The following is a 6,700-nucleotide window of genomic DNA, read 5'->3' as shown; positions in this document are numbered from 1 at the left end:
AGCCACCACCGTGCCATTTACATACCATCTGTGGCTGCTCTGTAACCCTCGAGTTGACTGGTTGCAGCGGAGATGGTCTGCAAAGCTGAAAACATTGACTACGTGACCCTTTATAGAAAAGTTTGCTGGACTTCAGTAGCTATTAAAGGAGAGCAGAGTGACTTACCAGGCTGTTGTGATCTGACTGATCTATTTCTGAGGACTGTGTAACGCCCTTCACTTTTGAGTTCCTCTTTATCAACCAATCTTCTGAATGTTATTAGACTTCTGCAGTATGTTTTCTTACTAAAGAGGAATTCTTGTAGCAGACTTGCTACAAGAATTCCCAAGCATCCTGAAAAGTGAAAATGAAAGTGAAGTCACTCAGTCGTGTCTGACTCTTTGTGACCCCATGGACTGTAGTCTACCAGGTTCCTCTGTCCATGGGATTTTCCAGGCAAGTATTGGAGTGGGCTGCCATTTCCTTCTCCAGGGGGTCTTCCCAACCCAGGGATTGAACCTGGGTCTCCTGCATCGCAGACAGATGCTTTACCATCTGAGCCACCAGGGAAGCCCCCAAGCATCCTGGACAGTTGTTATTTCTAACTGTAAACTGCTAAACTGGCCTTCTGCCACAGTCTCTTAGAAACTCACGTGGTAAACCAGTTTGCAGGGGGTCTAGCAACCCTAACCCTATTAGGTTCAGACCTGCCAGGTGGGAAGACCGAACTCTGGACCTGAGCCGACCCCTTGGAGTTCAAGCTCCATGCTGACCTCACACAGCAGTCACACTCACATCCCTTAGGGTACCAGGGAAGAATTTGTGCCAGTAACGGGCTGGTATTTGTGAATTTTGATTTCTAGGCCTCTTAATGCTTTCATTTTTTTGTATTGAAGTCATACATGGATAAAATTTTAAAAATCAAATAGAAAAACAGGATTAAAACAAAAATAACAATCACCTCCCCAAGGTTCTCCTGATCTTCAATTCCCACTACCCAGAACCACCATTTTCAAATCTTCTCATTGTATTTCTTCATATTTGCCTTCACAATTCTAAATAGCATGCTAAATCATGCTCTTTGCAGGACAGTCATACCAAGCAAACAACAAGATCCCCTCCCCTTCTCCCCCCTGTTTTGAACAATCCCTTGGAGTTATCCTCTCCATAACCTGCACTGATTCGTCTTTGGGCTGCTGCACAGCTGTAACCCTGTAGCTTCCCTTCAGCATTGTTTGGGGGCTTCCTGCAGTCTCTGTTTGAGATCCCCATCTCCTAGACCCTGAAGAAACTAGCTAACCATACGTAAACTGTCTTCTGTAGCTCCAGCTTGCTATTACTTTGAGTGTAGAGCCCTGGGTGGCCCTGGCCTGCTGTCCTTTGGACCTAACGGTAACAGAGTTCTGCCTTTCAGCTATCTGAGGGTCACTGTGTTGTGTCATGCCATCAAAAGAATCTTTCAGTTTATAAAACAACCCATCTATAGGCTGTCTGTAAGAAACCTACTTACAGTATAAAAACATACAGGTTAAAAGTAAATAACAAAGATAGGCCATACAATTACTAACCATGAGAAAGCTGGGGTGGCTGTACTGGATCATATTCAAATAAAATAATATCCTTCTAACAAAGGATATTATCATGAACAAAAAGATAGTTCAGAGTGATAAAGGGAACAATTTGTCAAGAAAACAAAACAATTCCAAGTGTGTAGGCCCACAATCACATAGCTGCCAAACACATAAAACAAAAACTTTTGGAACTTCAAGGAGCAGACAAAGTTAAAATTATTGTTGAAGAGTTTAATACTTTTTTCTTAATAATGAACAGATGAAGTAGACAGAAAATGAATCAGCGTATAGACAATTTTTGTAATACTCTCAAATGATTTGACCTCGTTGACATTTATGGAGCATTCCACCCAATAGTAGAGTGCACATTCTTTTCAAATGAACATAGAATATTCAAGTAGAACATATTCTGGGCATTAAAACAAGTCTCACTGAATTTAAAAGGATCAGGATGACACAAAGCATATTCTCTGCCCAATAGAATTAAACTTAAAATCAGTAACAGAATGATATGTGACCACAAAACCCAAATACTTGAAAATCAGGCAGCATATTTCTAAATAAGATGTTTAAGAGAAATCACAAGAGAACCTGAAAGTATTTTGAACAGAATGAAAATGAAAGCCCATACATCAACACTTGTGGGACACATATGTTGTAGCAGTACGTTAAGGGAAATTTGTGGTATTAAATTTTCTGAGGAAAAAAGCAAGGTCTAAAATGAGTGCTCTACATTTATACCTTAAGAAGCTGAAAAAAGAAGGGCAAGTTAAACCCACAATAAGCAGAAGAAAGGAAATAAGATGAGAATCAATGAAATAAATAGGAAATGGGCAAAGAATAGAGGAGAAGGCAATGGCAACCCACTCCGGTACTCTTGCCTGGAAAATCCCATGGACAGAGGAGCCTGGTAGGCTGCAGTCCATGGGGTCGCTAAAAGTCGGACATGACTGAGTGACTTCACTTTCACTTTTCACTTTCATGCATTGGAGAAGGAAATGGCAACCCACTCCAGTGTTCTTGCCTGGAGAAACCCAGGGACAGCGGAGCCTGGTGGGCTTCCATCTATGGGGTCGCACAGAGTCGGACACGACTGAAGCGACTTAGCAAAGAATAGAGAAAATCGGAACTAAAAGTTGGTTCTTTGAAAAGATCAGGAATGAAGCACTTAAAAGAAGATACTGACTGGTAGGTTCACTGGTGTTTCTCAGTCTTGGCTGTGCATTAAAATCACCCAGGGAGAACTTAAAATAAGCCCCAATCCTGGGCTGCACTTCTGACCAGTCACATTAGATCTCTGGAAGTGGAACGTAGATATCAGTATGGATTAGAGTTTCCAAGTCATTCCAGTGTGCAGCCCAGTTTGAGAGCCACTGCTGAGAGATTAAGCAAGGCCTTACCCTACCATACATTTGTCATTTTCCATCATGGGCTGGTCAGAATCTCTGGACTAGAATCCTCTAATTTCTCACAAAGATTTTGTGTGTCTGGCTACTGGCATTCTAAGAGCAAAGCAGGAGAAGGAGGCTGGGATTGTCCCATTTCATCTGCAGAGCTTCACCCAATTTCAGTATGGTGTCTCAGCCCTACTTGGGGCCCTTTAAATATGTCCTCTCTAATTTGGTTTTGCCATAGAGTCAGTCTTGAGTTTCCTGCCAAACTGCAAAGAGATAGAATCAATTTTTCCAGTTTCTGTACCCCTGCTTTCAGATCCCTAAGGCTTTTCAGGGTTCTGAGTAAATGAATTCTCTCACTGGCTTCCCCCACTGAGGGCTTTGATTTCTTTTTTTCTTTGGTCTGATAAGTCAGTTAACATACTCTGGTTCCTCCAAACTTTTTTCCTTTCATTTATCTTGTCTCAGCTCCATTTCCATTCTCTCGAAATTTGTGATTTATGACCTTTTTTCTTCCTTTACTGTCATTTTGTGGGATTTCATAAGACAGTGGAGATAAAGCCATGTGTTGAATCTGTGAAGTTTAACTGGAAATTTTCCAGAGTCTTTTTTTAAAAATCAAGGTTGCATAATTACAGCAATCACATCCAATCAACAACCTTCATGAGAAATGTAGAATGTGAGCTGTATGGCCTCTGAGATTTAGGGGTACTAGCATGGAGTAGGATGATGGTTCTCCTGGTCAGAGTTCATAATGTGTAATTTTTCTTAAGTCTCTATCACCTGAAATTGAATCACAAAACTCTAAATCCAGTACACTCAGAACCGATTGCAAAGATGATCATATATTGCTGGTAACAGTTAAATCTCTCATGTATTTTGTTCTCCCAGATAGTCATAATGAAACAATTCTAATAGGTTGTATTGACCAGAATAAAAATAGGGTATTTAAGTTTATTCTCTTCTCATTAGGAAGTCATAACAATCATGTCCTTTCCTAGATATCAGAGAGCATGTCTGTACCCCTCTACTCTCTGGAGTTTTTAACCTTAAGACTGGACAGAGGGGCATAAGCTTCTGGTCATTGCTTCTGCTAACAGCGCAGTGGGCTGAGCACCCAAACGGGGGTGGTCGGGGGACACCACCTGGGTCTGGCCTGGGCTTTGTCACTCTCCAGCCTGATGACCCTAGGCTACCTTTCCATTCCTCTAGGCTTCTGGCTTTTATAAAATAGAGGCTTGGAACAGGGAGCTTTTCTGGATATTTCTAGCTCTACAGTCACTAAATCTACACCAAGGCTACTGAAAGTATATATCCCCAGAGGAATGTAGAAATATAATTTGAGAAATGACCCTGAAAGGATGGTGGTGGGTTAGTCACTAAGTTGGGTATGACTCTTGTGACCCCATAGACATAGACAGTAGCCTACCAGGTCCATGGGATTTCCCAGGCAAACATACTGGAGTGGGTTGCCATTTCCTTCTCCAGGGGATCTTCCCTGACCCAGGGGTCAAACCTGGGTCTCCTGCATTTCAGGTGAATTCTTTACCAACTGAGCCACCAGGGAAACCCAGATGGGCCACCCTCTATGTCAGCCACCTCTTTCACTGGTTGCATCCTAAGGATGGTGATCACTTTTGATATTTCAAGGCTTATATAGAGTTGGTATAAATATTGGCTCCCTCTTCTCAGGTATCCCAGCCAAGGGCTGTAAAGTATGCCTTTGTGCCCTGATGCCAGCTTCTGATCCCTGGCAATGATGGCCTGTGGGTGGTTTTATTTAAATCCTGAAGCAAAACATAATGACTGTATTTGGACTTGGGGTTATTTTGAGGTTCTGGGAACTCCTTCCTCTGACAGTGAAGGCAAATTCTGGGGCTAGAGGAAGTAAAGAGCCACCTAGGGCTGATCATGTGAAGCTGCATAGACGAATTGCAATCTGCTGGGTTCAATTGCTTGTAAAACACTGGGAAAGCACTATTTGAAATGGGCCATTTGCAGGTGTGTTATTTTGAACTGTGTCTCCAAAAAAATATAGTAAGGTCCTGACTTTCAGTTCTTCTGTATGTGATCTTATGGGGAAATAGGGTCTCTGCAGATGCAATTAGTTAAGAGTGGTCATTACTGGAGCAAGGTGAGCCCTTAATCCAATACGACTAATGTCCTTATAAGAAGACAGTGAAATAATAGAACACTATGTGGAAACAGAGGCAGAGGTTGGACATATGAAGTTGGAAACCACATTAGTAAAACCAATACGCAGGGTTTGTATGCCTGTGCAGAGAGCCAGGTGAAAATGGCTCTTGGCCATCACCGAGTATCTTTTAATGAAAAATCCATCAAAGAAATGCTTTAGCCTTTTGAATGTAATTGAATGTTCCTCAGTATTTAAATCCTCAAGACAGGTCAGTCAGTGAAATGGAAAATTTCATATTTTTCTAGGTGAATCCCTGCCATCAATTCATCTATGTTTAAAATATTAAAGTTTGCTTCTTGGGCCTTGTTGACAATCTGTTGACAAGGTTATTTAGTTATTTACCGTGTGTCAAGCAGTGTGCTAGGTGCCAGGGGTACGGAGATCAAAGGGGACACTGTGGACCCTGTTCTCCCCCCGTAGAGTTCACACTCTTGTGAGAAACACAGGGGTGAAATGCAATATTTATTACGAATAAAAAACTAAAAGATTGCGAGCATGGAAAGAAAAACCACAGAAAAGTTCAGAGTGTCATGTCAGCATGTAATGGGAAATCTGACTAGTGATGGCGTGCTGCTACATGTTGACACTTGCTCCCCAAAAAACCACACATGGTTTGTAGCCAAATACTCCCACCATGATGGATTTCAGGTCTATCCCTGTTACCAGGGAAAAGGTGGGACGGGATTCACAATAGCAGACCATTACATTCTATTTCTATGTAGAGAAGGGCCTCAAGAGCGTAATAGTAAATGTAATACGAAATTAGGATGTCAAGAGTTCCAAGTGTTTATTGCATTGACTTTTAATATAATTTATCTAACTGTGCTTACAGAATTCAATTTTTAATCATGGCTGTTTAATATCCAGCTTGCAAAGCTCCACCTGTCACAGGTGGGGACACGTTTGGAGCCAGGGCTTAAGGAAGGCTTTCCTGAGGAGGTGACACTGAACCTGAAAGATGAACTGGAATTGGCAAAATTAGCCGTACAGGAGGGGCGAGGACACCCTCCCCAGACAGAAGCATGAGCATATAAGAAAGTCCTAGGACTAAAGAGGGCCTGGCATACTTGAGAAACAGCAAAGAAAGTGAGGGAGAATGTGGAAAAGTGAGATTAAAGAGAAAGACAGGGACCTAATTATGCAGAACCTTGTAGCCCATGGAGAGGATTTTGGGCTTCATCCTGATCACAATGGGAAACTATTGAAGGTTTAAGCAGGTAAGCGACAATCAGATTTAAGTATTTAAAATATTCTTCTTCTCTGAAAGTGAACGTCGCTCAGTCGTGGCTATTTGCAACCCCATGGGCTGTAGTCCATGGAATTCTCCAGGCCAGAATACTGGAGTGGGTAGCCTTTCTCTTCTCCAGGGGATCTTCCCAACTCATGGATTGAACCCAGGTCTCCCGCATTAGAGGCGGATTCTTTACCAGCTGAGCCATGCTTGAGGTAAAGGATTTAAAAGTGGATGAAAGACAAGAAAAGCACAAGCAACAGAAGAAAAGCATAAATAAATTGGTCTTCATCAAAATTAACAGCTTTTGTAGATCAAAGGAGGCTA

The 6,700-nt window shown here is 42.0% G+C and overlaps 1 non-coding gene across 1 annotated transcript; it reads right to left on the bottom strand.

Annotated features, from left to right (window-relative positions):
• Window positions 1-478: 478 nt before the first annotated feature.
• On the bottom strand, window positions 479-550 carry TRNAR-GCG (transfer RNA arginine (anticodon GCG)). Its single transcript has one exon. It is a non-coding gene; the product is annotated as a tRNA-Arg (tRNA).
• Between the last annotated feature and the right edge of the window lie 6,150 nt (window positions 551-6,700).

This window comes from Giraffa tippelskirchi, chromosome 7, assembly GCF_054371585.1.
Source record: "Giraffa tippelskirchi isolate mGirTip1 chromosome 7, T2T-mGirTip1v1.2.pri, whole genome shotgun sequence".
Classification (NCBI taxonomy): Eukaryota; Metazoa; Chordata; class Mammalia; order Artiodactyla; family Giraffidae; genus Giraffa; species Giraffa tippelskirchi.
The sequence above is the reverse complement of the archived record's forward strand: the minus strand, read 5'-3'. Positions and strand labels throughout refer to the sequence as shown.